At 42.5% G+C, this 25,266-nt stretch overlaps 1 protein-coding gene across 1 annotated transcript in view; it reads right to left on the reverse strand.

Annotated features, from left to right (window-relative positions):
• SPATA5 (spermatogenesis associated 5) overlaps positions 1-25,266 on the reverse strand; it is a 242,947-nt gene that overhangs the window by 18,578 nt on the left and 199,103 nt on the right. The window lies entirely within an intron of this gene.

The raw sequence follows: 25,266 nt of genomic DNA on the forward strand, positions 1-25,266 counted from the left end.
GGGAGGCGGCGGGCGTGAGCACGGGGAGGCGGCGGGGCGTGAGCACGGGGAGGCCGCGGGCGTGAGCACGGGGAGGCGGCGGGGCGTGAGCACGGGGAGGCGGCGGGCGTGAGCACGGGGAGGCGGCGGGCGTGAGCACGGGGAGGCGGCGGGGCGTGAGCACGGGGAGGCGGCGGGCGTGAGCACGGGGAGGCGGCGGGGCGTGAGCACGGGGAGGCGGCGGGCGTGAGCACGGGGAGGCGGCGGGGCGTGAGCACGGGGCGGCGGCGGGCGTGAGCACGGGGAGGCGGCGGGCGTGAGCACGGGGAGGCGGCGGGGCGTGAGCACGGGGGAGGCGGCGGGCCGTGAGCACGGGGAGGCGGCGGGGCGTGAGCACGGGGAGGCGGCGGGGCGTGAGCACGGGGAGGCGGCGGGGGTGAGCACGGGGAGGCGGCGGGGGTGAGCACGGGGAGGCGGCGGGGGTGAGCACGGGGAGGCGGCGGGCGTGAGCACGGGGAGGCGGCGGGCGTGAGCACGGGGAGGCCGCGGGGCGGGCGTGAGCACAGGGAGGCCGCCGGCGTGAGCAGCGGGAGGCGGCAGGCGTGACAGATGAGACAGGCTGTAACCAAAGAGTACCAATGATCTATGGAAGGTTTAAAAAGAAATACACTACCCAAAGAAGATGTAAAATAAGAAATGCTATTTCCAGAGTTAATTTTCAATTTCCTGAGTTACTGCTGTGAGAATTTCAAACGATTCTGGCATGCGCGTGAATTTAATTGTGGAGAAAAATGCAGTAGCAGCTCAGACAGAGACCAAAAACCGTCTCTCACATTACATTATGTTCTCCTCAGACTTCTAATCCTCCCACAATTTCAACTATCACCCAATGGTTCCAGGTAAGACAGGTGCCTCAACACGTAGCACAGAAAATTTTGCTGAATGAACACTAGCACACAGAAACCCAGTAACACACACAGTGATGATTACTCAGTCTTCAGACCCTCTCCATTGTCAAGTTCTTCCCTTTGTATTCATGTTTCATTCACTTTACCTTAAGTCACCCCTAACCACGCTGACATCTACTACTGATGATTACATTAGACCGAAAAGTGTTCTTAAACAAATGAAAAATACTGACTTCCATTCCTGAAAGTCCTGCTTCCAATTTGCAGGAGGAAATTAAATAATGTATAAATCAAACACTGGGCCCAAGCCCAGACAGCTGAACATGGTGTTGTCCTTTCAAGGCAAAGGGGAAGTGTCTGCTCCGGCAGGGACACGCCAGGAGAAACAGCTTAACCTCAGCCCATGTGAAAGTGACGAGATAATCGGGGGTGTCTGCAAATATGTTAGAAATGGGACCACATACTAACAGGGAACTTTCTCCGGAAGTAAAAAATGTACCAGATCTAACCCCCACCTTAAAAACAAAACAGGCTGGGAAATGGTAGGGCCTTAGAAAGCCTACAGAAAGGCAGCAGAGGACAGGGAGGCAGACAGGGAGGGCAGGGCTGACAAGTCAAAGGGAAATCTGAGTGTGTTTCTCGCTCACCATTTGATTTCTTTCTCACTGCAATTGCCAAATTCAAAATGATGCACGATGAAGCCAAGAGGGGAAGGGGAGGAGAGAGGAAAGAGGGAGAAGGTGGGGTGGAGAGGGAGAGCAGGCTGGGGAGGAGAGGGGTGGGAAGAGGGGGAGAGAACACATGAATCAAGTGTGTGGGTAGAGTGGTAGATAATGAAAAATTATTTAGATCAGGGTCCAGCAAATTTATTCTGTAAAGGGCCAGATTGCAAATATTTAGGCATTGTAGAACACAGTCCCTCTGTCACTACTCAGATCTGCCCTGGTACTGTGACAGCAGCTGCAGACAGTCTGTAAATAAATGCGTGGCTGTGTTCCAATGAAACTTTATGAACACTGAAATTAAAATCTCCTTATTTTTCTTCTTCTTTTGATTTTTCTTCAATCACTTAAAATGTGAAACTCTTCTAAGCTTCTGGGACTTAACAAAACCAGGCTGTGGGACGTGTATGGCCTGCATATCTAGTTTGCTGACCCCTCCTTTAGACAGTCAAGTCCCCATTACGTAGAATATTCTTATAAAAGTGCGCTATTCAAATTTGGGATTCTGGGTAGAAAAAAAGTGCTGTTCTTTTATTTAGCAGAGGAACTAACAGAGGCAGTCATGGTGGGAAAGACTGATTTCACGAACGGGAGGTTCTCCGACACCAGAAAAGAGGAGCAGCCCCCCTTTTCCTGGCAGGGATCGTCACACTAGCATGAAATCAAACTTGTACTGTAAGAAATTTTGAAACCAAATGCCATAAACTATTTATGTGCAGCATTATTCAGGAATCAAGAATGATTTACAAATATTGTCCCTTTGATCATAATTTAATGTTTTATAGACACCCCTGGCATCGCAGTGCTAGTCTGCAGCCACACAGAAGTTCCCGCCGTCACCCCTGTGGAAACCAGAGGGCTGGTGGCCGGAGAGGACTTTGGTGGAGCACGTGCTCTACAGATCACCTGACCTTAGCTTCCAGAGACAAAGGAAACAGAAACATGTAAGGCATCTATGTACATAGTTTTTGGGAAGCAAGGTTTAATTTAAACCCTCTCCCGAGGATATTTTTCTATGTATCTTCAGACAGAGTGGGTGGGAGGGAGGGAGAAAGGGAGAGAGAAACATTGATGTTAGAGAGACACACTGACTGGTTGCCTCCCGCACAACCTGACCAGCGCCAGGGACGAACTGCCCTTTGACCAGAATTGAACCCAAGACTCATTGGTCCAAGGGCCAACGCTCTAACTGCTGAGCCAAACTGGCCAGGGCTCACAAATTAATTTTTATACATTGACTGTCCTGTTCTGGAACAAGTAATGACCTTCCCTTTCTGTGCCACAAAGAGAAAATCTTGTAGAACATCACGGCAGGTGCTCATAAACTTGATACGGGAAACATAGCATTCTCCTCTTATCCTCTCTTCTCTTTCTCTTCTTTCCTCCCTCCCTCTTCTCCTCGGCTACCTGGGCAGACGAAGCCGCCGCAGGGAGTGCTTCCGCCACTCCAACACTTTGCTGAGCCCGTCATGGTGCCCGCCCCCCAGGCCACAGGACCCCCTGGTTGTATCCTCAGGGCAACAATGAGCCAAGGGAGATTTAAAGGGGATACGCCATCTACAAATGGCTGTAAAAAGTGATCGTCTCCAGAGCTGTGTGCTCACGGACAGCTCACCCCGGCCGCAGGGTCCCGATAAATGTGCAGTGCACACCAGCTTGCTTTCAAGAACCTGGAGCACACTTTATTTGATGAAAAGTTCTGGTTAGGAATGCAATTCTCAATTATAATACTGTTTGTATAAGGAAATGGAATTCTTTCAACAGTGATCGGTTTTGTGGCGGTCTGCTTTACGCCCGGTTTCGAGGAATTCGCTGTGGGGAAAAGCTGCCTCGCCATCCGCAGGGCAGTGGCAGGGGTCGGAGGGGAGGGAGAGCCGCAGAGCGGAAAGGCTGCCAGTGAACAGGCTGCGACCCAGGGCTGGCTCAGTAAGCAGACTTATTTCCTCTCCCCTTCAGTTCCTCCCACCCTGTAGGTGCATGTGCTTTCACAGACTCCATTTTTTAGAGCAGTTTTAGGTTCACAGTAAAACTGAGCGGCAAGTACAGATACCACCACCCCTACATACACAGAGCCTTCCCCACTATCAACGTCCCCATCAGAGGGGGACACTTAATACAACTGATGAACTTACACCGATACATCATCATCGCCAATGTCCATAGTCCGCATCAGGGTTTATGCTAGGTGTTGGACAGTCTAGGGTTCGGACAAACAGTGACATGTACCCATCATCAGAGTTGCACAGAGTAGTTTCATGGCCCTAGAATCCTCTGGGCTCTGCCTATGCATCCTTTCCCCTCACCTCGACCCCTGGCAACCACTGAGCTTTTACTGTTTCCAGCCATTTCTCTACTGAAGGACATCTTGGTTGCTTCCACAATTTTTGTCTTCATTCTTTTATTTTATTTAATATCTTTCTTTCTTCTGCTTTAAAGTCAAAGTATGTCCAAATACGGCCTTAATTAGCAACCCAAACAATCCTCAAACAGCTATGAAGAAACTGCGGCCCAGAGGCAGAGCGAGCGGTCTGGCAGGGTGCCCTTCCCTTCCGGTGCATCTGTCTGGGCCCCGCCTGCAGCATCGGCAGGTCCTGCACCTGCTGCTGTCCCCGAGGCCGCCCACTGTCTCAGGATCTGCTAGTGTCTGGATGAGGAGGGTTAATCCAGCTCTAACACCCCAAATGGTGCATTCTACCCACTTACCCCTGCACTTCCAGTATTATAAAAGAACGGACTCATCTTCAAAATATCTTTTCCCAGCTATTTTCTTGAAAGTATTAGAGACAAAATATTTAGGTAATGATTTAATCTTCACAATGACTCTAGGAAGTAAGTACTATCACAATAACTATATGACACATATGAGAAAACCGCGCAAGGCCAGAGCACTAGTAAATATCAGAGATGGAGTTCAAATAGAGATCTAATTCCAGAGGCTGAGTTCTCTGTCTCTCTGCTATACTTCCAATAGAAAAATTTTATATATATTTCTTCTAGTTGAAGCTTTAAAGATACACACACACACACACACAGCTAGAGATAATATGAATTCACTATAAGGGAATAATCAGTACATTTCAGGTTTCTTTACAATGGCCCTAAATCCTGGAGTCTATTTCAGTGTCCACAAGATGGAAGGTGCCATTTATACTATAGGAAACACATAGCATACGACTTACCTTAATGTGGTAAAAATTAATTTTTCGAATGTACATAACCAAGAAAAAGCATCAGGATTGTATTTGTGCACTTATCACATGCTCTATAATTTTATTGCTTCGTAAATAAAAACTAAGGCATAAGCCAATTGAATCAGTTAGCTAACAGCATGAGCTGGATTGTACAGGACTGTCCTTTCCCTCCTCCTGGCCCCAAAGAGACTAAAATAATGAAAAGACAGTTAGTTGTAGGTAAGACAGTTTAAAAGAACAAACTAACTGGGAACAGAAGGGGTGACCAGAACTTTCTGCAAACACTGCTTACAAACTCATCTGCACCACCTGCAGGGGGCTCATCTCTTGGTTTCCGCAGCCTCAAAAGTCATTTACCAGAACCGATACCACACAGACTCAAGAGCAGAGATGAGATATTACACACAGTGTGTCTGTTTGTGGTTGTTTACATTTCAGTGGACCACGCAATGAAACGAGAATGGTGAAAATTGGAGGGTTTTTTTTTGTTGTTTTTTTAATGACAACCATCCAAGAATCTGAAGAAAAAGTACTGCAAAAAAAGTTATGGTGAACATAATCCAATTCAAACACAAACTGTTTCCAGCACACTTGGATGTGAAGGCTAATACATCTGCACCTCTCAAGAAACAACAGCAAACGTGCTCAATCATGCAGCATAGGAGCTGTTTCCGACCCATCCAACAACTGACTGGGATTCTTCCTGTTACTGAAAATTATGACCCTCAGTAAACTTGACTTTGACGAAAATGTCTCCAGTACTCTGGTGAGATCAGGTAGTGGCTCTTCATTCTAGATTCTTGCCTCAAGTTCGTTCATAGAAGAGTGACACCCTGCCATTCCCAGATGGCCTCTCCAGACACATGGACTATTCTAGCAGGGAGTACAATTATCATTTCCAGATTAAATCAGTGCCTAAAGCACTTGTACCAGAGAATTGGGTAACAGGATATGATAGTGTTTTTAAAAATTATATACTTTTATATAATTAATCGGAACCTTGCCCAAACCAGAACTGATCCAAACTTGTTATAATCAAATACTGAAACTCATCCCAAGGGAAAAGGAGGTAAATGAAGTCTGTCTGCAGTGAGCACCCAGGACTAAAAGTGTCTGTTATTGCAGAGAAGGTGCAAAGGGTTCAGATAGTCCAAAAGAACATGCACTGCCCCTCCTTTCCGGAGAGGATTAAAGGCTCTTCAGGTGTAGAAACTCATAAAACAAAATGGCATGCATTCTGTCTTTCACTCATCAATGTTTATGAAGTGCAAACTGGAGGCTGGGCACTGTTAGTCTTTCTTTTTTAATCCTCACCTGAGGATATGTTTCCATTTATCTTCAGACAGAGTGGGAGGGAAGTAGGGAGGAAGACAGAGAGAGAGAGAGAGAGAAACATCGATGTGAGATAGACATCGATTGGTTGCCTCCCACATGACCCCGACAGGGACCAGGGATGAACTGCAACTGAGGTATGTGCCGCCTTTGGCTGGAATCGAACCCACAACTCTTTGGTCCACCGGCCAACGCTCTCACCGCTGAGCCAAACTGACCAGGGCAAGGTACTGTTAGTCTTTGATCAATCCATTCACTCTAAGATTCTGACGACTTACTCCTTTATCACAAAGGTATTATTTCTGGAAAGTGGAAATGGTTCTCAGATCACTGCAGAAGGGCAATCATTAAATAACTGAGAAAACCCTTTAAGACTAACATAAACTAATTCTTTGTAATACTGAATATGAAACTAGATTATGAAGGAGGTCAGAAAGAACGAACTTGGGCAAAAATGCTGCATAGACAAGACCACCAACATGGACAGGTTCTGACGAAAATATGAGTTATGTCAAGCCAGAAGACTAATGGATTACTTGTTATCTCAGTATATTTAACCTTATTTTCTTATATAGAAAATAGTATTAATTTACAGTAAAAAAAAATCTTCCATGAGTACATGACCATCCACTAATATGGAGCTTCTCCTTTCTCTTTATGCAATAGATCTACGTTAATTAGAATTCTACATAAAGGATTAATTTTCAATGGGGGAGAATTTCAAACAAAATGAAGACTAGTCTGAATGATTAACTCCATTAAGATGATCCATAGACACCTCAAACTCAGTATGTTTACATTTTTAAGTTTGGATTTCTGGATATTACTTTTCAACAAAAAAGGATCAGACCTCAGCATATATTGTACAATGCACAATAAAGGGCAAGACTCAACCTTATGGACAGTTCCTTAATATGGATTCAATTATACTATGGGTCAAATAAAAGATTCATAAAATAGACTCAGGCTGAAGCTTGTGAATCACTGAATCCAACTCCCTTCTTCAACTCTCCAGTCCCCTGCCTACAAAATCATTTATATCCATAGTCATCCTCACTTCTTTTTCAACAATGTTGAGAGAACAAGGCCTCCCTTCCTGTTTTTGCTCAAGTAGTATTAGATATTGTAACCAAAGAAGAGAAAGTTGTTAATGGTGAATGGTGTGGGAGCCCAGGACTGGACAACACCCTCTGTGCAGACACCTGTCTGTTCTGCAACTGCAATGGGCAAAAACAGGCCGAAATGTCATCTTTGCATCGCCCAACCCACTTCTCTACTCAAAGAATAAAGAGGAGGGCTCTGTTTATGCAGATGTACTCTACATAAACACTAGATTTCAGGGTCAGATTTTATTAATTAAGCCACTAATTACTTACTGCTTAAGAAAATAATGATCTAGTTGAAGAAAGATACATGAACAAATTTATAATACAATGTGACATTAAGTACACAACTGGAGAGAATTTTCAGGAAGAACTGGGTAACGGACCTAAAGAGAATGGGTCAAGAGGCTTTCTGAAGCAAGAACACCAAAGATGATAGCCTTATGGGGGTTCCTTTGTAGGTAACCTGTTGCTTATCTCTTGCTGCCTGTTATCTCTTGCTGCCTTTAGGATTCTCCCTTTGTCTTTAATTTTTGGCATTTTAATTATGATGTGTCTTGGTGTGAGCCTCTTTGGGTTCTTCTTACTTGGGGCTCTCGGTGCTTCTTGAAATTATATGTCTTTTTCCTTCACCAAGTTACGGAAGCTTTCTGTCACTATTTCTTCAAATATATTCTCTAACCCTTGCTCATTTTCTTCTTCTGGAACTCCTACAATGCAGATGTTGTTACATTTCATGTTGTCCCCACAGTTCTCTTAAGCTGTCTTCTTGTTAATTGTTTTTTCTTTTTGGTTCTGTGATTGGGTGATTTTTTTCTACCGTCTTCTAATTCACTGATCCAATCCTCAGCTTTCTCTACTTTGCTGGTTATTCCTTCCAATGTGTTCTTTATTTCTGCTATGTCATTCTTCATTTCCACTTAGTGGTTTTTCATTTCCAACTGGTTGATTTTCAATATTTCTATATCTTTACTCATGCTGTTGAGCTTCCTTATAATCATTACTCTGAACTCTGTCTCTGATATCTTGTTTAATTCAATTTCATTTATCTCATCTTCTATAGAATTTCCTTGTTCTTTCATTTGGGATTTGTTCCTTTGTTTCACCATTTTGGCTGTCTCAGTGGGTTTTGGAGCCTGACAAATTTTTCCTGTGGGTGTTGGTGTTCCGCTAATTGTGGCTCCCTCTACTGGGTTTTAATGAGTATGGGAGGGCCCATGTTAAACACCACTGTCAAGTCTTACTTTCCTGGATTGATTTGCGGCAAAGCAAAGGTTCATTTATCCTCTAGCTTTTGCCTACAGGCTATTATTCTCAGTTACTTGATAACCCTTGGGCTATAGCCCTCAGCTGAATGAAAAGTCCCTCAGGTGTACAAGGTAAGAGGAGTTCCAGTGGGTCAGGCAATTGCTTGCTGTAAGTTTCTAGCTGTTACTGGGCCTCAATTTGCGTTTTTCTGGCCTGGCCTTGTAGTGTTAAATCCCTGAGGGAGGGGCTGTTTCTTCTCCTGGGGGCTCTGGAAGGGTCTCTTTGAGTAATATGACTATTGTCCTATGAGGGAGTGATTCAGCATAGAACTCCTGTTGTCCTCCTATCCAGCTCTTTCCTGAGCCAAGAGCCCGGACTCTCTTCACACAGTTCCAGTCCAGCCCGCCCTCCCTCTGCAGGAGCCCAATGTGAGTTGAGTGGCTATAGTTGATTTAGTGCTCTGGCCCTTCAGAGAACTGACTGCTCACAGCTAAAATAGCCCTTAGCTGCTGTCCATGGGCTCCCATCCTGCCACCTTGGTTTTTCCTGATGATTTGTCTTTATTTTAGTTATAAGTCCAGTTTGGTCCTGGGAGATGGTCTGTGTAGCTTCCATTCACTCTGCTGCCATTTTTCTCCTCCACTGTCAGTACTTTTGTATTCTCCTCCACCAAGAATCCCCTCTGCCTGCTCCTAAACCATTCAAAACTATTCTAAAGAAATATTGGATATCCAAGGAAATTAGAACTTACAGGCATAGGCTTTGGAGTCATAGTAGGGTTTAAATCTTGGTTCCACTAGTTGTTACCTGTGAGACCTTACAAAGCTACTTTAGGCTAGTTTCTTCTTCTGTAAACCGAGTCTACTAATTTTGTACCTCATAGAGTTGTATTAAATGAGATGACTTATGTAAAGTGCTTTATTATGTCTAGCACAAAATGCTCAACAAAACTGTGGCGAACATTACTAATATTACTAGTATACTGCCTGATTACTGAATGTATAATGAAGGCCAACAGAGAACCTGATGGCTATGGATTTATTTAGCATTTTTCCCCTCCCAACAAAAATCCATTATAACTGACTCAAGAGGAAGTCTCTGTGATAGTCTGAAGGCCTCTACCGCCCTGTCCTAGCTGCAACTCGTCTTGAACCCGACACTGCCGCTATTCTGAAGTAAGCTCCAGAGAATGCCTGAAGCTCGGACGAGTGGTCTCTGGTGTGAGACGACTGGAAGCAAAGCAACCCCAAGTATTCTTACGGCCATTCAGCATCCAGTGCTGGAGTCTGAGGGAGAATGATACTGTCAACAGCAAACCAGCAGGAGGAATGAGGGGGGAAAGTTTATAGCTTTAAAACATAGTTGTGCATAATCAAGTTTTGTAAATAGCAAAACCCTAAAGATGGACTTTGTGTGAATTTAGTAAGGAAAGGTCTACTGAACTCACAGTGGTATTTTCATGGCATACACACACACAGAAAATGGGTTATCTGTCAACAGCTACCTTTGAAAATAGAAAACAAAACATTTTCCAGGAGACAGCAGCTCAACAGTGTCACCTTGACTATGGGTATTACCAGGGCAGCAAGACTAAGTGATGAAATTCTGTGCTGCCTTTGCTGAATGGTGGAAAGTTCAAAGTTGATAGGAAAGATCTTCTTTGCCAACACCTCAAAGAATTTCACTGAGTGCAACAGCGCCTTATTTTAACATCATTGTGATTCTTAGTGTGTGAAATACTGACCTTTAAACACAATTATAGGTAATACTTATTCATATTACAATGAGGGAACCAAAATGACCAGTATCATTTTGGGGGCATTAAAAAAACAAACAAAAAAACCCAAGTAACATTTTAAGAATAATGCCCACTGTAGAATTTTAACTGTAGGACCAGGATGAAGTATTAGTTACAAATGGCAAACAAAAAGCTTCAATTTCATGCAAATGCCTGTGTATCACAGTCCATCAAGTGAACAATGAGTCTCAAGTACCCAGGAACTTTGCTGTCAGCAGTGAGTAAGCTAGCTAGAAACCAAGAGAGCAAGAGGGAAGTTTAACCCCCAGGGCTCAGGGCAGCCTGAAGGCGCCTGGCATGAAAAGCTACATAGAATAGGGCCATAGTAACTGACCACTGTCCAAGTCAAAGGGCAATATTCACATGGACCCCTCTGGTCCTGGCTGGCATGATTTTATCAGTGCCTTCAGCTCCTGACAACAAAAAGATCCTCATTTAATAAAAACAAATGAAGAAAAAGAACAGATAAATATATTTACACTGTTTCCACAGGTGGAAACTAGAAGATGGTGAAAAAGAACATCCTCAAGCCGCTCCAGCTACTATTTCCTTGCTAAGCTGGGAAGGCACAATTTTCTTTAAAGGTACATTAAGTGATGGTTTGGCCTAGAAAGTAGCTCCTGAGTGAGGGGCTTTTCCAGGGTATTCCTGTCACACTCCAGCACAGTCCTGCAGTCCTACAAGGACAGCATCCTTCACACTGAATTGCGATACAACTATTACCTCTGGGGACACAACTCCATGGCTCTGCTTCTTCACAGGTGTCACACAGTATTCTTAGAGAATGACTGAGTGATAAAAATGAGGGACTACTCTGTTGATTTTCACATGCAACTTCTCATGGTCTTCAAGATAAAAACATACTCTGAGTTGAAATGGTAATCCATGCCTCTGCTTTTAGGTTGAATGTAAGAAGATAATCATACCTCTAGCTGTGATTCGGAGTGTTCTTCTAATTGTACTTTGATCAAGCTTCAGATGAAAATAATTTGCCTGCCAAGATATGCACTTGCTCAAGATTTTAATTCTCAAAATTATAGGTACAGATATAAAAGGTAGTTTTAAAACTGTTGTCTTCCTCTTTTAACTTCATAAGCTTTGCTTTCTGCACTGCATAGCTGAAGAACCCAAGGGCAAGGTAAACGGGAAAGCAACACGAACTTACAGCACAAAGCACACAAGATTTACAACGATTTCTTCATTATATTTCTAAGCCTTACGAATAAATATTAAACATTAACCAGTTCACAAAATGTTTGGTTAGAAACTGCTCTTTCCCACAGCAGGTAATAAAGGCAGCTGAGCTGGCATTTTTAATACCTGCCAACGACAAATCATTTTTCAGACTGAAAAGTCAAGGCCATGCTCTGTTATTGTGTGGTGCACATTTTCATGGTGCCCAGGCAGATTCAATTCTGATGTGACAGACATCCCATAATGACCACACTACACAAAACCTCAAATTCTCATAGCATTGCTGTCTGTTTTTATTCTTTAACCTCATCTTTTAGTTTTATTTACCAAAGAAGATTGTATCTGGAAAGCTATTTAAAACTATAAATCTGTCAACAGTTCCTTTTACAGAGGTGACATGGGAAAGAGAAAGGACAGCATTATGAGGGACAAAGGATGTATTACCAGGGGCACTTGCAATGCAGGCCCCCTACCCCAAACACGTGCTATCTGGAGGCTCCAGGTTTGCTTCAGCTCATGTGTCCACAGGGAAAGAAATAAGAGTTACTAATTTCAAACTTAAAAATGCCAGGAATGTAAAAATTGGAGGTTCCTGCCCTTATTTGAAACCAAGGCATGGACATTCCATCAAGGATGAAACTGACTTACAATCAGATAGATGCAGACTGCCAGTGTGCACTTATGTCCGATGCCCAGCACTGCACACTCTGCAGGGTTCCACAGCATGCTGACTCTCACCTTCAGGATGGGTCCTCAGGTTATAGTTCGGAGAAATGAGGACGAAATAAGCCGGGAATGCAGTAGCATTTTCAGCTAGAGCAATCGTTTTAAACTGCTCTGCACTCTCCAAGGTGCCTCAGAGGTCACGGCAAGAGGGAAGGCATGGAGGTGGGATGGTCCCAACCAAGCAGACCCGGTCCTCTCTCCTTTATACAGCATAGGGCAAAGGCTACAGTTGTTCATAGAATACAATGATTAATGAGCCATAATATAAGAATAATCTACTTTTGCCCACCCTGTATAATGGTCTTCCCACACACGGTTTTATCTGAGGGAGGGGAAAGGTTCTGCTACTAAAATCTTTAGAATCTACTTATCTTTACTTTAAAAAATGACAGAAAAGACTAACAATGAATTCTAAAATAAAGCTTCCCTGGAAAAACAGCTCTGTACTAAAATAAGGATGTAGAAAGAATAGATGCTCATTTTTTGAGACAGGATTTTGCTTTCGAAATTCCCAAGGGCAGCTGATGTGCCCTTCACCGACTAGCTTTCCCCATTACTCTCAACTGAAAACCAAACTTGGCCAAATAGCCCCCACCTGGCAGGAATCACTTTTCCTAGCCAGCTTACATAGAGAAGCGTAAACAGGCCCCCCCCCCCCCCCCCCCCCCCCCGCCCCGGAACTTTTCCCAGTTGCCCTGGGAATTGCCTTCATCACCCTCCTGGGTTGAACTGCTGTTTCCTGATCCATGCCTTCTCCTCGTTTCTTGTGGAACACATCCATATTAGCTTCCTAAAAAGAGGTGTGTGGGATAAATTGGTTTCACATCTTGCATGTCTGAAGAGTATTTATTTCATCTTCACATTTGATTTCACAGTTTGACTAGATACAGAACTCTAGGTTGGAAACCATTTCCCTTCAGAAATAGAAAAGCATAGAAAAGCACAGCTCTGACTTACGGCAGCTTCTACTGCTGCTGTTTGTTCCAGACTATCTCATATTAGATTTCTTCAAATATTGGTGATTCCTAGTTTTCCAGCCATATTTAGGAACAAGCACTAACATTCCAACTGGGAACTCTGTGTGCATTGGTAAGGCTTGTCAGCTGGTGTGATTTAGTTTGAAATCAGAGCATGCAGTACCGCCAGTTTTGTTCTTCTTTTTTAAGATTGTTTTGGTTATTGGGGTCTTTTTGGAGGTCCATACAAATTTGAGGATTGGTTGCTTTATTTCTGTGAAAAACGCCATTGGAATTTTGATAAGGATCGCATTGAATCTATAGATTGCTTTGGCAGTATGGATATTTAAATATTAATTCTTTCAATCCATGAGCATGAAATATCTTTCCATTTATGTGTTTCTTCTTCAATTTCTTTCATCAATGTCTTTCACTTCTTTGGTTACATTTATTCTTTTTTTTTTTTAATCCTCACCCAAAGACATTTTTCCAATTTTTGTTCAGATAGAGTGGGAGGGAGAGAGAGAAACATCGATGTCAAAGGGACACATAGAGTGGCTGCCACCCGCATGAGCCATCCAGGACTGGGGACAAACTGCAACCGAGGTACGCGCCCTTAGCGGGAACCGAACCCGGGTCTCTCTGTTCCGTAGGCCAATGCTCTAACCGCTGAGGCAAACCGGCCAGGGCTGGCTACATTTATTCTTAAGTATTTTATCCTTTTGATGCAATTATAAATGGGATTGTTTTCTTAATTTATTTTTTGATAGTTTGTTTTTAGTGTATAAAATGCACAGATTTTTGTATATTTGTACCCTGCAACTTTACTGAATTCATTTATTGGTTCTAACAGTTTTTGTGTGGAATCTTTTGGGCTTTTTATGTATAAAAATCATGTCACCTGCAGATACTGACAGTTTTATTTCTTTCTTTCCAATTAGGATGCCCTTTATCTCCTTTTCCTGCCTCATTGCTATGGCTAGGACTTCCAATAATATGTTGAACAGGAGTGGCAAGAGTAGGTATCCTTATTTTGTTTCTCGTTCTTTAAAAAAAAACTTTCAGCCCTGGCCGGTTTGGCTCAGCGGTTAGAGCGTCGGCCTGCGGTCCTGAGAGACCCGGGTTCGGTTCCCGCTAAGGGCACATGCCTCGGTTGCAGTTTGTCCCCAGCCCTGGTTGGGTAGTGTGGGTGGCAACCACTCGACGTGTCCCTTTCACGTTGATGTTTCTCTCTCTCTCTCTCCCTCCCACACTTGATCTGAACCAAAAATAGAAAAAATGTCCTTGGGTGAGGATAAAAAAAAAACAAAAAACAAAAAAACTTTCAGCCCTGGCCAGTTTGGCTCAGCAGTTAGAGCGTCGGCCTGCGGTCCAGAGAGACCCGGGTTCGGTTCCCAGTAAGGGCACATACCTTGGTTGCAATTTGTCCCCGGCCCTGGTTGGGTCGTGCGGGTGGCGACCATTTGATGTGTCCCTTTCACATCAATGTTTTTTTTTCTCTCTCTCCCTCCCACTCTATCTGAACAAAACATAAAAAAATGTCCTCGGGTGAGGATAAAAAAAAAGTTTTCAGCTTTTTGCTGTAGAGTATGTTAGTTGCGAACCCCTGCTTTCTTAATAGGGACACGTAAGAAAGAATCATGGCCGACCACTGTTCCGCTCTGAACTCTTCTGATAGGGGTAGGATCACCAGAGAATGATTGCAGTTTGCTGTTCTGTACCTACCAGGAAATTCGATTAGACGTGTTTCCAACAGACGTGTCAGCAAACTGCTATTATTTTAAAATGCTTAATTATCTTTGAATAAGATCTTAAAAACTGAAAATACTGTGTGTGTGCACATACACGCACACATATATTTTACTTCCTTTAAATATGTCTCACTATTTTACAACGTGGGCACATCTATGTTCTCTAAAGATAATTTCCCCTAAGCCTAGCTCTAATATTATTTAGTCTTTTTTTTTTTTTTTTTTTTTATCCTCACCCGAGGACATTTTTCCGTTTTTTGTTCAGGTAGAGTGGGAGGGAGAGAGAGGAACAGAGAGAGAGAGAAACATCGATGTGAAAGGAACACATCGAGTGGCTGCCTGCCACCCACACGACCAACCAGGGCCGGAGACAAACTGCAACCGAGGTACGCGCCCTTAGCGGGAACCGAACCTGGGTCTCTCAGGACCGCAGACCGACACTCTAACCGCTGAGCCAAACCGGCCAGGGCCTAGCTCTAATATTATTTAAAAGTAAGAGGCAGTAGTACAATGTAAGAGTCACAAAGTGGATATAAAGCCTCAGAACTGTAACGATAAAAAGGCTCTAGGAAATTATTTCATTCAACAAAAAGAAACTGAAATACAAACAGGTCAAGACTTGACCAAGGTCACAAACTGGCTTAGCAGAACTTACAGAATGAGATTCTATTGTATCACTGACAATATGTTGATGTGACAAGGTCTATGAATCAGAATACAAAAACTTCTTCCTACAATGTACTTTCACTAAACCGCCCCCCTGCCTGTCACCTCCGCGGGAGCGGGCTAGAGCACTGGTACGGCGTGGTGTGCTGACACACACACGTGCCCGGGCCAGGGCGGCTCCTGCAGCAGGGGTCCCGCTGCCAGGGAGGACGTTTTCTGTTCGCGCAGGCAGAAATACCGGACTCAGATGTACTCGCATACCGCTGAAAAGAAAAAGATGGGTTTCTTCATGGCTAACAGCTCTTTGAGGAAATAATTCTCCCTTGCAGTTAAAAGTTATAAATCATCTCAATAAATAAAAGGACAAAAATAAGCTATTGAGCAAATATGGTAACTTCTATCTACAAACATTTATAAAGCACAAATTGATTCCAAATAGATCTCTTTTTACAGAAAGAATAGGTTTACTAACCTTATTAAATATATTTTGAAAGAAAATAATAATTCGTTAAAATTAAAAATTTCTACTCTATGAAAGACACAGTTTAGAGAGTGAAAATATAAGCCACTGACTAGGAGAAATCTTTGGAAATCACAAATCTGGTAAAGGAGTGCTATCCAAAATATACAAAAAACTCTCAAACTTCAACAATAAGAAAACAACCCAATTAAAAAATGGGTAAAACATCTGAACAGACAGCTCACCAAAGAAGAGATACAGACAGCAAATAAGTACATGGAAGGTACTAAACAGCACAGTCCTCAGGCAGGTGAAATGTACCTGGAACTACCCCCCGCACGACTGCAGCCAGCTCTAAAGCAGGCCAGCAAGTGCAGCCGGCGGTGAGGATCCACTCGAACTCCCCCTCCCTGCTGACGGGCACGCAGAACGGCACGGCCACATTAGAAGGCAGTTCTGTCAGTTTCTTATAAAACTAAACATATTCTTAGCAATCACACTCTATTCACCCTTGAAAATATCTCTGTAGAGTTAAAAAATAGACTACATGTTGCAGCAAGTTTTAGATGTTAATTTCACAGCGTAAGTGTCTTTATGCAACTACTGTATAAGGAAGCCACGAAGGGAGTCGGACCAGTCTCTGTGAACTGGTGCGTGTGTGCATATTTCATGGCCATTTTGACCAATTCAGCTTTATAACAAGAAAGTTCTTTTTCTCTCTCTCTCTTTTTTTTTTGTGGTACGTGCCCCTAGCGGGAACTGAACACGAGACTCTCTAGTCTGCAGGCTGACGCTCAACCTCTGAGCCAAACTGGCCAGGGCCAAGAAAGTTCATTTTGAATGGACAACTTTTGGGTTCATCTTACCTCCAATATCCATTCTGACACTTAGGCTTATGATACTGGGCAAAAAGAAACTGTTTTTAAATGCTGGGGACTATTGTTTAATTATATATCTTAGAGTGTTTGTTTGACCTATTATATTTTTAAGGGTTCTGGCAAGAAGTTAATGCTAGGGAAACTAAATTTGACTCTTGCTTTTAAATATTTAAAAAACTCCTTAAGGATTCTTTTGAAGTGAATAAAAATATGCCAAGGGGCTACTTTTGCTACTATTGAAAGAATGTCTTGTACAAATGCCAAAAACAGTTTCAGTGATTTTTTTTTTTAATCAGAAAAAGAGAAAATAACAAATTTATGATTTGTAACTTCCACAATGATAAAAGTGATATGTGCATAATACTTGATGGTTTCTTGCTCCTAAATGAACAGGACAACATTTCTACAAATATAAAAACAAAACCCATTTTCCAGATTTTAAAGCAAAAAGAGAGCTAGCCATTATTAAAGAACAAAAGGAGTGATCTTTGGAGGTTAAAAGCAAACAAAATAAAAAAGAGCCATGAAATCAAAATTTTCTACTTTTCTTTCTACCTAAGGAAAGGTTAGAATCTGTTTTTAACCTTGGAGGTTACATTTAAGAATAATTTCACAACTATACTGCAATTCTGAACAAACATTTTATAGAGTTTAGTAACATTTTATCAGAATGACACCGTTGAGAACTCACAATCACTGTCATGTGGAGAGGTCGCCATCAAACACCAATGATAAGCATGCAACGCGTCTGTCCTCAGATGTCTGAGCCTCACCTGAACTCTGGGTTCAACCCTCACCTAAGTGAAAGCCCACAGTAATCAGGTATGCTTATTTCTTAGACATTCATTCTACTAAAGACAGAAACCCGCAACTTTCTAAAGTTGCTAGGTTCACTACTTTTTTTTTCTTTTTACTTAATAAAACTTAGGTTAAGAAAAAAAGAATTAAGTTGTACATAAGGAACTAGAAATTACCTTAACAAATATGCTGAAATAGGGATATTATGTAGACAGTTTGTAAAGAAACAACTTAATACACTTTAAAGTAAAAAATAGTATATATCTTTAACAAGGAAAGATAAAAATAGGTCTTACAAATGTTTATAAATATAAACCAGCTGAAAAAATGCTGCATGTAACCATGAAATATGGTTTAAATTTAAAGAACACACCATTAAAACTAAAAACATGACATACACATAAAACACTCATTATGAGTGTTCATACAATCTAAGGCAAAAAATATGGAAAAATGTAAAAATTTAAACATCACAGATAAATTAAATTGGATTTGTTTATTATAAAACAAATTTTTTACTATAAAAACAATTTTTATATGACAAAAATTATTTATTGGGCATTGGCTATGTGCTTAGTAGGCTTAAGCACCTTATATGCAAAATGTCATCTACTCTGGACAACAGCTCTATGAAGTAGATGCCCCTCTTATCCTTATTTATGTATAAGGAAAGTGGTCACAAGCTAGGAAGGGGCAAGCTTGGCGTTTGGATTTAGATCTTTCTCATTCTATAACCCATTTGCTTAACTAATGTAGTTCACATAGTACAAGATGTTTTTAAAAGAAAAAATAGTCTTCATATATATTAGTGGCATAATTTTTGTACATAGATCAATTAATATTATTAGAAATTAGTTTTCTATCTCTTCAAATAACCAAACAAAAAGATCCAACTCTACCAGAATCTGCATAGTAGAGTTAATAGCATGCTTTGTGTATCTTTTTTATATCATAAGCTCCTCTCAAACTGGTAGAATCCCCAGATTTTATCACTTTTTTAAAGATGAAGAAGCACAGATTAAATGTTTGTGCAAAAATTCTGGAGAACCAGTATTAGTAAAAAGAAAGCCCGGGAATGCGGAGAGAAAACCAGATGGAATGTTAAAATGCCCAAAACAGCACTACTCCTGGCCTCAGCAATTCTTCATAGATACAGATTCCGCCCGGGGTCCAGGCTTGGGGACTAGATTATCTGGTAGGTCTTGTTGCCTTGATATACTGCTTCCCTATGAAGGGGCTGCAGTATTAGGTTACAAAATGCTGTATGCTTGTTGCCAGCCAGCCTCTCGTTCAACATCCATTTCCTTTCTGACTAATGTTTCTTGTAATCTGACAGCAGTTTGAAGCACCTGGCAAGGCGTCAGCACTACAGGCATGGCAGCACAGGGCGTTCTGGAGGGTGACTTGCTTTGCTGTAAACATCCTACCTAAGATAGCCCTCAGGTGAGCTGAATTAAGGTTCATTTATTGCCAATTTAAGTAGGAGTTGAAGTTTGGAAACATAGAGACTGTTTACAAGTCCATAAACCGGATGTTTTAAAAAGTGTGACTTAAAATAAACAACACTGTAACTTTGAAACTTGCACTTACTTTCCTAACAAAGAGTTTACGGCAAAAGTGGACTGCTGCATATTTCCACTTTATAACACTTTTTTGTCCTAATGCCTCCAGAATCACAGATATTGAACTTGACAAGGTGTTCTGTTGAAAAGCAGAAAAATCAAATGTCTTAGACAAAAAAAAAAAAAAAAAAAAATCACTGGGCCTGGGACTCTCTGAGCAGCTGAAACTTTCTTTTCCATTGAGTAGAAAATTGCTAAAGTTTGCTGAGGAGAATTTTTATCAAAATCTGAACTCTATGCACTGTCCAAGTCTTTCAAGGTCCCTGTCCCTCTGGTGCCATGACTAAGATCTCTAGGCCACAGGAACGAGTATTTACGGACACTGGCCAAGATCCCAAGATCCCAAGATCCCGGGTTTCTTAGAAGCTTAGAAGGAAAACATAACTGTGTTATATGCCTGAAGGCCCAAGCCCTAAGGACAATGAATTAACCTAAGACAGGTATGTAACCACACAGATTCTTAGCACTAGAAAGGATCACAAAGACCATCTTTGCACTGTTTATTAAAACATGAGAACTGAGCTCTAGAAATAACATACCCCAACTGGAGATCGAGCCTGCAACCTACTTAAGTATGTGCCCTAACTGGGAATCGAACCCAAGACCTTTTGGCATACAGGATAACACTCCAATCACCAAACCACCTGCCAACCAGGGCCACACCACATTCTTTTATGCATCTCTGTCTTTCTATCTGCCAGGAGCCCTGCTCCTCTTGGGAACCCCTATCCATCAATGACGCTCCGATCAGACCAACCACCCTTCCTCCAAGCTCAGCTAGTGTGAGTTGCTCCCTTTTCTTTCTCCCACAGTATTCGACACATCACTAGATGATGCTGCATGGCCACATAATGTAGAGCTTAACTGTTTATATGTCTCCCTCTAAACTGAAGGTCTTATTCACAATATCTGAGATATACAGTAAATAAATAAATTAAAAAAAAATAAAAGATGAGAAAAAAGTTTCAGCCCTGACTGGGTGGCTCACTTGGTTGGAGTGATGTTCCAAAGGTTGTAGGTTAGATCCCCAGTTGGGGCGGTAAGGGAATCGAAACAGTGACCTTTCAGTGCATGGGACAATGCTCAACCAACTGAGCCACACCAGCTAGGGCCACTGATCTTGATTTAAATCGTCGTAAGATTTAATTCTGTCATATCGGAAGAGTACAGGCAGCCTAAGTGGCTATAATTGTTCCCCCTGTTTTCACTATGTGGGAGAAGACAGAGGATGTCAGAAAAAATGTTAATCAGCAAGATAGAAAGTGAACGTTCTCCCCACCTTTTTTTGTTAATTCTTACCCAAGGATATTTTTCCATTGATTTTTAGAGAGACTGTAAAGGGGCGGAGAGGAAAGAGGAGAGAGACAGACAGACAGACAGACAGAGAGAAACACTGATGTGAGAGAGACACACCGATCAGCTGCTTCCCTCACGACCCTGACCTGGACCGGGGATTGAACCTGCAACCCAGGTATGAGTCCCTTCGGTCCACTGCTGGGCCAGGGCACTTGGTTAGCTACAACAGCTCAAGCCCGGTGAACAGAATCCTTTTTAACTTAATGAGGTACACTGGAAGGTGACTTTAATGTCAAGCTGTCATGAAGACACAAAGACCTTGAAGCACTATTAGACCCAGGAGGGCATAGACCACAAAACAGAATTCAGGGCAAGACACATCGTTTTAGTAAAATGGAGATAAATAGACTACATTTATATGAAGGTATTTAACTTTAACAAATTGCTTTAAAAAGACTTTCTAGAGCTAGATTCATAAGATTACCCCCATATTAAGCAGATTTCTGTACTCTGTAGACAAGGGTAAGAGGCAAACTCAGTTGCCATTCAGCTTTCAGGTACACCACCTGCTCCCAAGGCAATGACACCGTCTCAGCATCTCCCAGCCCGTCCACCAGAGCTTCGCCCTGCGCGGAGCGCGGAGCTGAGAAGCGGGCAGCGCACGGCGTCCAGGGGGCACTCTTTACGCCAGCCAGTGCTTCTTGGTACTTCGACACACATCCTAGTTAAACCTCAAAACATTTCAGTCGTGTAGAAATTTTACAAACGAGGAAAATGAGGTTTCAAAGAAGTTAATAACTTGCCTGAAACCACCCTGAAAGGAGCTACAATTCTATTAGCAGTCTACTCAATTGCAACAATAAAATTCGTTTTTTCTACTTCATTGCCTCTCTTGGAAGTTGAATACTAAAAAAATGCTGTAATCACCTATGCTATTTATAAAGTGTACAGTTGATACCTGGCTCTTAGATATATTCTCAATTTCACTTAATGAGATAAGCATGAAAAGGAGGATCACATTCAAATGCAAATAAACGTTCACCCCAGTTTACAGATATCCATTTTCAGCCCAGGCCAGCCTACAGAGAGAAAATCGAACTCGTCACCCTGTCCCTAATCACAGGGCGTGCTGGTGATGAACCTATCTATGGCTTTCACGTGCACTCATTCATGATTGCTGGTTTCCTGTTGGTGGGGAAGATAAAAGTTTTCCTTAAAGTAATCAGGATAATTTGATAAAAAAAAAAAAAGAAAGAAATGGAATATGCTACAAATAACTTAAAAAAAAAAAAATCAAAGCAGAAGAAAACAATAGCTATAACCAAAAAAGACATTTCCTCCTGAGCTGAATTCCCATCTGCTTTTAAATGGCAACACGTTTTTCCATTAACTGGGAGCTACAGCAAGAAGCCAGAGACAGTGAGGTCCGGCCGCAGGAGTGGCAGGCGCAGGGACGGTGAAAGATGCTGCCGCCAGCCTGCAGGGGTGCTCCCTAGCTGCCCGCCGAATCCCCTCCAGCTGCCGCCAGCCTGCAGGGATGCTCCCTAGCTGCCCGCCGAATCCCCTCCAGCTGCCGCCAGCCTGCAGGGATGCTCCCTAGCTGCCCGCCGAATCCCCTCCAGCTGCCGCCAGCCTGCAGGGGTGCTCCCTAGCTGCCCACCAAATCCCCTCCAGCCGGCTGGCGACCAACCTCCTCCTGGGGCCTTCCTGAGGCTCCCGGAAACGCTCCGATTCTCTGGACACCTCTCCAGCGGAGACGATGGAGTAAACTCAGAAGGGTGTAAGGAGCTACTCTAAACATTGGGCATGTCAAGCTTTTACAGAACAAGGTTGACTGGGCAAAATAAAGCACCAGGAGGAAAAAAAATATTTTTAAAAGTATTTCCCCAGCCCAGTCTTTGAAAGTACCACCAGTATCAATCATTTCCATTCCAAGCATCCTCTACAACATTTTAATTAAAATGAAAAAATACCACAGCCCTGGTCAGGGTGGCTCAGTTGGTTGGGTGTAATCCCGTGCACTGAAAGGTTGCCGGTTCGATTCCTGGTCAGGGCACAAACCCGGGTTTCAGACTCGATCCCTGGTAGGGGGTGAGCAGGAGGCAGCCATGGATGTTTTGCTCTCACATTGATCTCTCTCTAAAAATCAATTTAAAAAAACTTAAAAAAAAAAAATACTCACTACAGTTAAAATAAACATTTTGTCTTGTAAAAAAACAGACTGTCAGCAATTTCCTCATCGCTAGCTTACCTGGCCAAAATCTTGTTCATATAGCTAATAGTGTACAATTACCTTTATATAATTTTGATTAATCTACTCTCCTGGGAAGATAATGAACTATGTTTTCATTTTTATACCCAAGTGGCCACAAATACACTCTCCAACTCTGAAAAGTAGCTGTGCCTGTAGCAGGGTGCACCGCTATAAGGTTAGGGGCTCCTTTATGACAAATAGGAATGAAAGTCTATTTTCCTAAATATAATTTTGAAAATCTTTTTTCTCTTTGGCTTTTTTTCCCCCCAGGTTAATAAGTGTTAGTTGAATATGCACTATGTAGTAGGTTCTCTGCTGAAGGATGTGGCCTTAGCCTGGGGAGGAAATAAATTAGTTACATCAGTAGTAAAGCAATGAGTCTGTAGGAGACTGTAGGAGTCAGGTGACTGAGGTTCTGGCTTTGAATTTGTTTTACTATTAAAAGAAAACATCAAAACTAAGTTTGACTCTCAGTGCTAAGTTTGACATTACAGTACCATTTTCATTTTGATGGGGGTGGGAGGTGAGATCTTATACTTTATCTGTTTTACATTTCCTATTCATTCATTTTTAAACTTTAAAAAATGATAATCGTGCTCAAAAAAGACCCCCCAAAATATGATACAAACCTGTCTTATCCAAGCTGAAAACCCCAGAATTAGTAAGAGTTCTATGAAGTTGTAATAATATATTGATTATAATTAGGACCACAGTGGGCTACCCTTCCCCCACCCAAGCATTATGGGACACAAAAAATGTAATTCAAGGACGAAAAGAATTTTCTGCTACTTTTCCTGTGACTATTTTTAGATCTGATATAAAGATTAATCAGAAACCAATGTGCTTGTATCGTAGACTAAATAAGGCGCGCACCACGGAAGAACTAGCAAGCTCGTACAATCATTCCTAGCACCACCTGAGTTTCTTCCTTTCAGCCAGACAGAAAGAACCTCACTGGCTTTGATTTTTGTTTTGCTCTTCTGTTACTGCCATAAATTACTTCAAAGTGAGAAAGGCATATTTACACCTTGCTGGCTACTCTTCCTCCTTACTCAGTTCTAGTGAAAGATTTATGGTGTCTTCTCCTTGCCGCTTCCTGCAACTGACAGATCATGCACATGATGCCAGTCCTTGGTCTCTCACATCAAAAAGTGAGCTCCTGAGATGCGGCAGGAGTCCGTCAGCAGTAGCTGCATGTTCATTTTTAACGTAATGGACAGTCATGCCAAAAAGATGCTCATTAGGACTATTGTTGCAGACAGGACTTAAATGTAAATACACTTCCTCTGCTTCTCAAGCAACTTGCTACAAGCATCCCCCCCCCTCCCCGCCCCAGTGTAACTGAAAAACCTAACAGGAGAAAATAAAATATACACAGCTCATACCTGAGGCAAAACAATGAGTACATCTGGAATCTATTTGGTAGTTGTTATCAGCTATGGCTGTGTGATACACTAAGTCCAATTCCATGTGTAAACTGACTTACATACTCTCTGAGTACCCTTAACGGCCTGTAATATGTTAATCTCTGGGTTTTACAAAAGAGAGATAAAAACAACAGCAAGCAAAATAGAATACATAGTTCCAGTCTGCTAGGTAACTCATAATGAAAGCATCTATAACTTCCTACTTTAAAAATTCCATTTCCCGTCCGGCCAGTGTGGCTCAGTGGTTGAGCGTCGACCCATGCACTTAGAGGTCGCCGATTTGATTCCAAGTCAGGACACATGCCCAGGTTGTGGGCCCGATCCCCAGTGGGGGGCATGCAGGAGGCGGCCAGTCAGTTTTCTCTCTCATCGATGTTTCTATCTCTCTCCCTCTCCCTTCCTCTCTCTCTCAAATCAATAAAGAAATAAAATTTTTAAAAAACTTTCCATTTCCCAGTATAAATACATATCAGTGGTATTCAGAAGATATGTCTGTGTTGAGTTTGTCCTTTTTAAAGAAATGCATGTAGGAAAGATGCACATTATTTTAATAGAATTGTATTTTGTAAATAAAAACAGCCTGAGTGAACAGTTGCCAAGGACAAAAATAAAGTTTATCTGCTATATTATACTTAAAACTTTCTTACTTTCAGAGTTCTGGCTGCTCTTATTGAGTATATTTTCAGTTAAAGGCAGACTGTCCCTTTTACAGTTTATAAGAAAATCTTTGTTGATCCACAGTAGACTGAGATAATTTTCCGAAACAATAAACCACAATGATAGGATCTCTCTGCCAAGTCCCCTGCGCTCCGGCACGCCCCCTGCCGCCCCACTCGCACTTCCATGGCCCCTGCGCTCCGGCACGCCCCCTGCCGCCCCACTCTCACGTCCATGGCCCCTGCGCTCCGGCACGCCCCCTGCCGCCCCACTCGCACTTCCATGGCCCCTGCGCTCCGG

This window comes from Molossus molossus, unplaced genomic scaffold, assembly GCF_014108415.1.
Source record: "Molossus molossus isolate mMolMol1 unplaced genomic scaffold, mMolMol1.p scaffold_m16_p_4, whole genome shotgun sequence".
Taxonomy (NCBI): Eukaryota; Metazoa; Chordata; class Mammalia; order Chiroptera; family Molossidae; genus Molossus; species Molossus molossus.